Source organism: Callithrix jacchus, chromosome 12 (assembly GCF_049354715.1).
Source record: "Callithrix jacchus isolate 240 chromosome 12, calJac240_pri, whole genome shotgun sequence".
NCBI lineage: Eukaryota > Metazoa > Chordata > Mammalia > Primates > Cebidae > Callithrix > Callithrix jacchus.
In genome coordinates, this window is record NC_133513.1 from 6,351,826 (window position 1) to 6,362,278 (window position 10,453).

A 10,453-nucleotide genomic window follows, 5' to 3' on the forward strand; every position below is an offset into this window, starting at 1 on the left:
GGAGGTGGAGGTTGCGGTGAGCTGAGATCACGCCACTGTATTCCAGCCTGGGCAACAGAGCAAGACTCTGTATCAAAAAAAGAAAGAAAGAAATTACTTAGATAGTGAGGGTATGGAAGTCCTCGGTAAGTTTTCCTTTTAATGAAAAGCAGCCCAGGCCGGGTGCGGTGGCTCACGCCTGTAATCCCAGCACTTTGGGAGACCGAGGTGGGTGGATCACGAGGTCAAGAGATCGAGACAATCCTGGTCAACATGGTGAAACCCCATCTCTACTAAAAATACAAAAAATTAGCTAGGCATGGTGGCGCATGCATGTAATCCCAGCTACTCAGGAGACTGAGGCAGGAGAATTGCCTGAACCCAGGAGGTGGAGGTTGCAGTAAGCCAAGATCGTGCCATTGCACTCCAGCCTGGGTAACAAGAGCGAAACTCCATCTCAAAAAAAAAAAAAAAGAAAAGAAAAGCAGCCCAGAATCACTTTCCTTTCTAACAAAGAGCAGCCTGTAAAATCGAGCTGCAGCCGTAGATGCCAGTGGTGCCAATTATGTTCAAAATGGCAGGTCCATCTTTCCTTCTCTGCCAGCCACATGTAGACAAGATGGTGACAGCCAAGGGGAAAGTTTATTTGCATAAGATTAGAGTAGGGAGGCCAGCCTTTCCTTCTTCCTGCTATGTAAATGTCATGCCTGATCGAACCAATCTGTGGGTCCTCTGTCAATCAGACACCGCCTCCTCAAGCCTGGCTATAAAATCCAGTGCATGCGCTGCCACCGGCCTTTTCCTTTTGGAAGTTCCCTCTCTCACTGGAGAGAGCTGTTTTCCTCTCTTTCTTTTGCCTATTAACCCTCTATTCAAAAAAAAAATAAAATTTAAAAAATAAAAATGAGGTCTCACTGTGTTGCCCAGGCTCCTCTCAACCTCCCGAGCTCAAGTGATCCTCGCATCTTAGCCTCCTAAGTAGCTGGGACTACAGGCTTGTGACACCATGCCCAGCTCAGCTCAGATCGGCCTTCAGACAGAAGCTGCCAGAGTCCTCAGCCTAAAGGTCCCCAGCCCCATTTTCAGAAGCTGTGCTTCTCTAGGCACACCTGCTCCTAACTGTCTCAGGCTAACATTCCTCAGATGGCCTAGGAGGACATGTGTCTGAGAACAAGATGTGGGGCAGGAGAAAAATCATGTAGCCTAGCTCCTCCTTTCCAATGGTCCAACTTCTAATGCCCTGGAGCCAGGGTCGGCCTCCTGCTTCTGTAAGGAGCCAGGTGGTAAATAGTTTAGGTCTTGTTGGCCATCTGCACCTCCGACGCTGTGCCTGTGTAACTGGAGCAGCTGGTGCATACAGATGAATGGATGGAGATGCATCCTGAGAAAACTTTATTATAAAAAAGAGGCAGCAGTCTGGTTCCAGGCTGTAGTTTGCAGACTCCTGCCCATACTCTAGAGAAATTGTTTGGTGAAAAATCCTTTGGTAAAGGATCACCCATATCAGTGCTTTATGAATCTGGGTTTTCCTACATCTGGCTGCTTCACGTGGGGGTTAAGAGCTAGAAAGGGGAAGGAGGTGTGATATCTTGTGGCCAGGGATGACAGGTGTGTGATGGGGGTGTTGTGGATTTGAGCCTGGGAACAATATGCTCAAGGGAGAAATATGTGAGAAGTTTATTTTTATTTTTATTTTTTTAAGACAAGGTCTCATTCTGTCACACAGGCTGGAGTGCAGTGGCACAATCATAGCTCACTGCAGCCTCAACCTCCTAGGCTCAAGCAATCCTCCTACCTCAGCCTCCAAGCTGGGACTACTACACCTGCCTATTTTTTCTTTTTCTTTTTGTAGCAACACGATCTACCTACATTGCCCAGGCTGGTCTAAAATAATCCTCCTGCCTCGGCCTCCCAAAGTGCCAGAATTACAGGCATGAGCCACCATGCCTGAGAAAGAGTTTCTGGGGGCAAACAAGTAGGTTCAACCCTGGAAACCTTTCTACGATCAAGTAAGAAGAGGTCTCAGATGTGGCAAGTCAACGTCACAGTCACAACTGTTTATTTGGAAGACCTGAAAGCCAGGTCTGAACTGCTCAAATGATGCCACAAGAAGGAATTATCAGGCTTGTCCTGTGTGGTTCCTGAGGGCAAGGCCAGGTTTGATGGGCAAGGACAACAGGAAACCCATTTTAGCTGAGGTGAAGCTGCCCAGCAGAGGAACAGGTTTGCTGATAAAGGAATGAGTGTCCTGTCCCCGCATGGGTCCAGCAAAGGCCAGGTATGCAGGGGAGGGCACTGCCCAAAATAATCCTCCTGCCTCGGCCTCCCAAAGTGCCAGAATTACAGGCATGAGCCACCATGCCTGAGAAAGAGTTTCCTCCCTGCTTGCGCAGAAAGTCTGAGTCTAGGGAAGACTCCAGGGCTGGTGCCTCCTAGAGGCCCTCCTGCCTCTGTCCCTACATTGTTCCCTCCAGAGGTCTGGCCTCACTGGTTTCTGCAGGAGGCATTTACCTGCATCAAGCCTGGCCTGTGTCCTTGTCTTAGGACTGTGGGCTGTCTCTAGGGTGGTGAGGGATTTATCCAGCAAGCAGTGTCCTTGAGAAGAGGTTGCATCTGCCACTGGGGACCTGGGTGGGCAGGGACTCTTGGGAAGCCAGGGCTATAAACGAAAGGAGGGCTTTTACACACCGCATCCCAACCACTTCAGCAAGGGTCTTGGGGAAGGGGCTGGATGGGCCTTCTCGCCTGCTTCCTTTTTTTTCCCACTTCACTTGCAGAGGGCTGCTCCTCTCAAAGCTCAAAGCGCTCCTCTTCTCTAATGGAGAAAACCCCTAGAGTACGGCTCAGAGCCATATATCTGTGATTCTGGGGAAGCCCTCAGCTGCCAAACAGGGCAGCCAACCTGAGAGAACTGCTGTGAGGGACACAGGAAATGCTAGAGGGGTAGACATTTTAACGTTTCATTGAATTGTAACTCCCATGCTGCAGGACACAGGCTGTATGAGCTCACTGAATTATCACAAAGCATGAAGAGCAGGTCTGGCTCAGTCCCTCTTTGGCAGCTGACTTGCTAGATCCCGCCACACCTCAAACGGTTCCCAAGGGGCTAGGAAAATCAGGCTGAACCTGACAACTCAGGCCTCTGAATCCATTCTGTATTCAAGACTGACCCAGTGTAACATGTTACCCTCATTGAAAGTATTTTGTCATTTACCTTGGAAATCATAATTATCTGTCTTAGAAGGACCCAAATTCCCACCAAACCAGGTATCCCTTAACAGCCAGCCATCCAGCCTCTGAATACTCCCAGCGACAGGGAGTTCACTACCAGAGAGCTACAGCTCTGCTGTTGTGAAGACTCTAGGGCCTAGAACTAGTCACAGTGCTAAGACTCAACTTCTCACCAACTCCTCCCAACTTATAAGCCTCAACTTCCCACCAAAAGCCAGAACAGGTCAGGCACTGTGGCTCATGCCTGTAATCCCAGCACTTTGGGCAGCCAAGGTAGGTGGATCACTTGAGGTCAGGAGTTTGAGATCATCCTGGCCAACACGGTGAAACCCCGTCTCTACTAAATGTACAAAAGTTAGCCAGTTGTGGTAGCTCACACCTGCAATCCCAGCTGCTCCAGAGGCTGAGGCAGGAGAAATGCATGAACCTGGGAGGCAGAGCCAAGTAAGCACAGTATCGCACTGCACTGCAGCCTAGGTGACAGGGAGACGCTCCATCTCAAAAAAAAAAAAAAAAAACCTTCACAACCTTCACAAATCACTTGCTTATTTTTTCTGACGCGATCCACCAAGACAGCCTGCACCCTGGGGGAAACTTGACTTGGACCCCGAATTCAGGCAACCTTGCAGCTGTCATTCTTAGCTCCTTTTTTGTTGTTGTTTTTGTTCGTTTTGAGACGGAGTCTCGCTCTGTTGCCGAGGCTGAAGTGTAGTGGCATGACCTCAGCTCACTGCAACCTCCACGTCCCAGGTTCAAGCGATCCTCCTGCCTCACTCCACCCCTCAGTAACTGGGATTATAAGCACACGCCACCATGTCCGGCTAATTTTTGGATTTTTAGTAGAGACGGGGTTTCACCACATTGGCCAGGCTGATCTTGAACTCCTGACCTTAGGTGATTCACCCGCCTCAGCCTCCAAAGTGCTGGGATTACAAGCGTGAGCCACCACACCTGGCCAACTCCTTTTGTTTTTCAATTGGGAGTATGGTGAGGGGAGACTGGTTTGGGGAACTCATTCCTTTCTACAGCTGCTGGATTTAGAGCTGGTCCTGCCGCAGCCCCCAGTCCTATCCCCTCCTCTGTTGGCACAGGTTCTTGTCAATCAACAGAAGAAACTTACAACTCAGCAGTGCAAGAGGAGAAAGGAGACCAAGGCAGGGGATGATATAACCCTACCCCTGCCCAGGACCTGCAGGGCAAGGGAGGCCAAGCCAAAAAATTCAACAAGTGAAAACGACAAATGCTACAAGGCCACAAAGCATCGAGGAAAGCACAGGCATCTAGTTAAAGAGGGGACAGGAGCATGGAATGGGATGGGGGGAAAAGGGCGGAGCCAGAGACACACAAAAAAATCTGAAGCTAAGAACAGAATGGCCAGCTGGCTCCAAGAGGCTGTTTGAGGATTTGCATGTGCTTTACATACTGGTCTGGGGCCAGTCAGTCAACCAGTAAGGAGGCCAAGGTCATAGGAAGGGCCCCCTCTTCTGCTCAATAGCCCCTCACACATCTAGCAGAGCTGGGCATTGCTCTGCTGCACGGCCAAAGATGCCCCCAAATCACAACACAAGAGCCATGTTTTTATTACAATCCACCCTGTACCACAAAGGCATAGAGATGAACTTTCTCTATAAAATAGAGCAAAAAAGCATGAACTGGAAGCAGTAGTGGAAGAAAAACAGGAAGGCTCACAATATGGAGCCATTAGTAAGACTAACGGAAAAAAATGACACCATTTATTTCAGTCCCTCGCACGTGTAACTTGACCACCTGCCCAATTTGTCGTCCTTAAAATAAAAGCAAACCAAATGCTTGGGAGGAGTGAAATTGTTTCTACTATTGAGACTCGGCAAGAATTTCTTCTGAGAATCCTCGTAAAGAGAACACAGACACAGTGCAAGGTAACAACCCTTGAGAACATTCTTAGAGCATGTTTCTGCTTTTTAAAAAAGGAGAAGAGGGCTGGGCACGGTGGCTCACGCCTATAATCCCAGCACTTTGGGAGGCCGAGTCGGGTGGATCACGAGGTCAAGAGATCGAGACCATCCCGGTCAACAAGATGAAACCCCGTCTCTACTAAAAATTCAAAAAAAATTAGCTGGGCATGGTGGTGCACGCCTGTAGTCCCAGCTACTCAGGAGGCTGAGGCAGGAGAACTGCTTGAACCCAGGAGGCGGAGGTTGTGGTGAGCCGAGATCGCGCCATTGCACTCCAGTCTGGGTAACAACAATGAAACTCCGTCCCCCCAAAAATAAATAAATACAAATAAAATAAAAAAAGGAGAAGAAAAGCTGGCACAGTGGCTCATGACTGTAATCCCAGCACTTTGGGAGGCTGAGGTGGGTAGATCACGAGGTCAAGAGATCAAGACCATCCTGGTCAACATGGTGAAACCCCGTCTCTACTAAAAATACAAAAAATTAGCTGGGTATGGTGGCAAGTGCCTGTAATCCCAGCTACTCGGGAGGCTGAGGCAGGAGAATTGCCTGAACCCAGGAGGCGGAGGTTGTGGTGAGCCGAGATCGTGCCATTGCACTCCAGCCTGGGTAACAAGAGCAAAACTCCGTCTCAAAAAAAAGGAGAAGAAATTAAAACTATGGTGTGAGTCCACCATACACCTACCAGAATGCTTAAATGATGTTAAATCTGACAATACTAAGTGCTGGTGAGAATCCAGGCAACTGGAACTCTCATAAAAATGGTAGAGAATAGATCATTACACACACATACACATAAAGCATAAAAAATGGGTAAATCTGAATAACTTCCATGTACAGTACCCATGTCAATTACCTGGTTTCTATGCTAATTGTAGTTATGCAAGATGTTAACATGGGGGAGACTGGGTGATCTCCCTATACAGCTTGCTTTAAAAAAACAGCCTGGGCTCCTGGCTCACGCCTGTAATCCCAGCACTTTGGAAGATCAAAGTGGGCAGATCATGAGGTCAGGAGATTGAGACCACCCTGGCCAACATGGTGAAACCCATCTCTACTAAAAATACAAAAAAAAAAATAGGTGGCTGTGGTGGCGCACACCTATGATCCCAAATACTCAGGAGGCAGAGGCAGGAGAATCGCTTGAACCTAGGAGGCGGAAGTCCACTGCACTCCAGCCTGGGTGACAGAGGCTCTGTCACAAAAAAAAAAAGAAAATACAGATCAAGTCTTGCTATGTTGTCCAGGGTGATCCAGATATTCAGGGCTAAAGCCATCTTGCCCCTTCGGACTCTCAAGTAGCTGGGATTACAGGCTAGAACCACCAACCCTGTACATTTATACAATTATTTCAAAAATTAAAAATCTGAAAGACAACAAACTGCTTGCGGGCTAGCGGCAGAAAGCAAGCATTAGGCCACTTCTGGGGCTTGCTAGGGTCGCCGGCTACGTGGGTGTATGTCCAGTTGTGAAAATTCAGGGAGAGCCTAAGCTATGCACCCTCTTCTGAAATTGTTACCTAGTACGCCAATAAAAGGCTTCTGGCCCCAGAGCAGTGGCTCACGCCTGTAATCTCAGCACTCTGGGGACTAAGGCAAGAGGATCGCTTGAGGTCGGGAGTTCCACGATAGCCTAGACAACATGCTGAGGCCCGTCTCTACGAAAAAATTAAAATTAGCCGAGCTGGTGGCGTGTGCCTGTGGTCCCAGCTACTCCGGAGGCTGAGGCGGTAGGATCGCCTGAGCCCGGGAGGTAAAGGGTGCAGTGAGCCGAGATCGCACCACCCTACGCACCACCCTACACTCCACCCTACGCGACACAGCAGGACCCTTTTAAGAACAGGTTCTGTTGAGTGTCGCATTGATCCGGTCCGTCCCACGCCCCCTGTGCTTCACAAAAACGTCAAGTCCGACCTCCCGGCCCGGCGCGGGGGCCTCCTCTTCCGCGGGCCCGAGCTCCTTGAGGCCGGGAGTCACCTATCGCACTCAGCCTGACACGGCAATGTCTCGGATACTTTGGGTAAAAATTAAACGTCTTACGAAAAATCCTGTCACCTGTTTCTCGATTTTTTTTTTTTTTTACGGTGGCGTCTAGAACCTTTCCTCAGCGCAAACTCCGTACCCGGGTGCCGTAACCACCTGTTCCCAGGGTGGGCAGGAAACGCGCCGGCGGCGTCTGCGCGCGGGGCGTGCGTGAGAGCGCGCGGGCGTTAGGCGCGGGGGCGGGGAAGAGGGCGGGGCAAGACGACCATGGTGGCGGGAGCGCGCCCGCCCTGGCCTGAGGCGTCAGGAAACAAGCGCGCGAGCGAAGGGGCGGGGCGAGTCCGGGAAAAGGCGGGGCCGCAGCCGCGCCCCTGACTTCCGCCGCCTGCGGGTGAGACCGCCTACCATCCCCGGGCGCGCTTGGGCAAGTCGGGGGAGGCGGGGTGGCCCGCCCCCAAGCCACGCCTCTGACCTATGAGAACTGGGCTGTCCCGCACCGACAGAGAGGAGCCTTCGCTCTCGCAGGGGCTGGGCGTTCTGGGCGCACTGCGCCCTCTGTTGAACCTTAGAAGCTGCGCGGGAACCGTCGGGCCTGCCGTTTCGCACCTGGCCGAAAGGGGTCGCTGTGCCGGGCCAGATCCTATGTAAATTTACCTGGATAATCTCACTAAGAGAAAATTAGCTGCAGTGCAAAGAAGCCAGACTCAAAAGAGTGGATTATTCCATTTACATGACATGTTGTCACAGGTAAGACTACAGCAACAGAGAATTAGATCAGTGGCTCTTATGGGCTGAATTAAACACCAAGGGGCATGGGGGACATTGGAGATAAAGGAACCAATTCATATCTTTTTGTTTTTTAATTTTGCTTTCCTTTTATTCTTTTTAAAATCGTATCTTGATCATAGTGGTGTATAGGAAACTGTGCATTTGTCAAAACACGCAAAACCAAAAACCAGAAAGTTTGAGTTTTACTAAATGTAACTACTTTTTTATTAATTTGTTTTTAAAGACAAATTCTTGCTCTCTTGCCCAGGATGGAGTGCAGTGGCTCCATCTTGGCTGACTGAAATCTCTACCTACTGGGGGCAAGTGATTCTCCTGCCTCAGCCTCCCCAGTAGCTGGGACTATAGGCGAGCACCACCAAGCCCAGCTAATTTTTGTATTTTTAGTAGAGATAGGGTTTCACTATGTTGGCCAGGCTGGTCTTAAACTTCTGACCTCATGTGATCCACCTACCTTGGCCTCCCAAAGTGCTGGGATTATAGGTGTGAGCCACCTTGCCTGGCCAACTACTTGAACTTTTTAAAAAAAGATATTAAAACCAGAAAGCAGATAGGTGGTTGCCGGAGACTGGGAGGAGGGGGAAGGAGTGCTTAACGGAGGCATTTTGGAGTGATGGACATGTTTTGGAACCAGGTAGGCTGTGTAACACTAATTGTATTAAGTGCCATTGAATTGTTCACTGTAAAATTCCAGGAAACTCTGCAGGCTCCTTTCTGTTAAAAGAGTTCATGTCCATGTCATCATGGGGTGAGCTGTGACTGCCTTCTACTCTGGCCTCAGTCCTCAAGCACCCAGCACCATGAGCATGAGGCATAGCAGAGGACCATGGCGTAAATCGATCTCTAGCCACGGAAGACTGAAAGATTTAAAGGATCATGGCCCAGCCTGGACAACATGGCAAAACCCTGTCGCTACAATAATATACAAAAAAAATTAGCTGGCCAGGCATGGTGGCTCACCCCTGTCATCCCAGCACTTTGGGAGGCGGATCACCTGAGGTCAGGAGTTCAAGATAAGCCTGGACAACATGGTGAAACTCCTTCTCTACTAAAAATACAAAAATTAGCTGGGCATGATGGCAGGTGCCTGTAGTCCCAGCCACGTGGCAGGCTGTGGTGGAAGAATCACTTGACCCTGGGAGGTGGAGGTCGCAGTGAGCTGAAATCGTATCATTACACTCCAGCCTGGGCAACACAGCAAGACTCTATCTCAAAAAAAAAAAAAAAAAGCCAGGCTTGGTGGTAAAGGCCTGTAGTCCCAGCTACTAGGGAGGCTGAGGTGGGAGGATCACTTCAGACCAGGAGGTCAAGGTTACAGTGAACTGTGATCAAAACACTGCACTCCAGCCTGGGTGACAGAGCAAGACTGCATCTCACATAAAAATAATAAAAATTTTAAAATAGCTAGGTGTGGTGGCTCATGCCTATAATCCCAGAACTTTGGGAGACTAAGATGGGCATATCACTTGAGGTCAGGAGTTTGAGACCAGCCTGGCCAACATGGTGAAACCTTGTCTCTACTAAAAATATAAAAAATTAGCCGAGCATGTTAGTGCACACCTATAGTCCCAGCTACTTGGGAGGCTGAGGTAGGAGGATCGCTTGAACCCAGGAGGTGGAGGTTGCAGTGAGCCCAGATCACACCACTGCACTCCAGCCTGGGCAACAGAGACTCTGTCTCAAAAACTAACAATAAAATAAAGAACCACACCGATCCCCAGTAGGATACAATACCCTTGTACTATTATTACCAATTTTGAGAAGAGGAAATTGAGGCTCAGAGGAAGTGGTTTGTCAGAGGTGGAACTGACCTCTGGCAGACCAACTCCAGGACCCGAGCACTTGAACACCATACCACGGTGGGGTAGGGGAGGGGGAGGTGGAGGGTGGTGGGGTTCCCCTTCTAGAGAGGATGAGGTTCAGAGAAGTTATACAAGCCCAGGAAGTGGCAAAATCTAGGAATTAACCAAAGCCTGGGGATCAAGCAGGGCCCCTGACCACCTGTGTCCTTTTCCTGGCGTTTGGAATCAGTGGCTTGCTTGTTCTTTCTCTCCACACCTCCCACCAAAGAGCCACTCCCCAACCCCAATGCCATCTTCCACATTTTTGTTTTGAGATGGAGTCTCGCTCTGTCTCCAGGCTCACTGCAACCTCCACCTCCCGGGTTCAAGTGATTCTCCTGCCTCAGCCTCCAGAGTAGCTGGGACTATAGGTGTCTGCCAACATACCCGGCTAATTTTTGTATTTTTAGTAGAGACGGAGTTTCACCATGTTGGCCAGGATGGTCTCAATCTCTTGACCTCATATTCCACTCGCCTCAGCTTCCCCAAGTGCTGGAATTACAGGTGTGAGCCACCACGCTGGGCCCCTTCCCTTTTTTTTTTTTTTTTTTTTTTTGAGACAGGCTCGCTCTGTCACCCAGGCTGGAGTGCAGTGGCACAATCTCAGCTCACTGCAGTCTCCGCCTCCAGGGTTCAAGCAACTCTCCTGCCTCAACCTCCCGAGTAGCTGGACTACAGCCACCATGCCCAGTTAAGTTTT

The 10,453-nt window shown here is 49.8% G+C and overlaps 1 protein-coding gene across 1 annotated transcript in view; it reads right to left on the minus strand.

Moving 5' to 3' along the window:
* SRL (sarcalumenin) overlaps positions 1 to 7,321 on the minus strand; it is a 62,092-nt gene extending 54,771 nt beyond the window's left edge. The window contains exon 1 of the mRNA XM_078344544.1: positions 7,199 to 7,321. The gene's annotated coding sequence lies outside the window, so the exon portion shown is untranslated. The remainder of the gene's footprint in view (positions 1 to 7,198) is intronic.
* Positions 7,322 to 10,453: the final 3,132 nt, after the last annotated feature.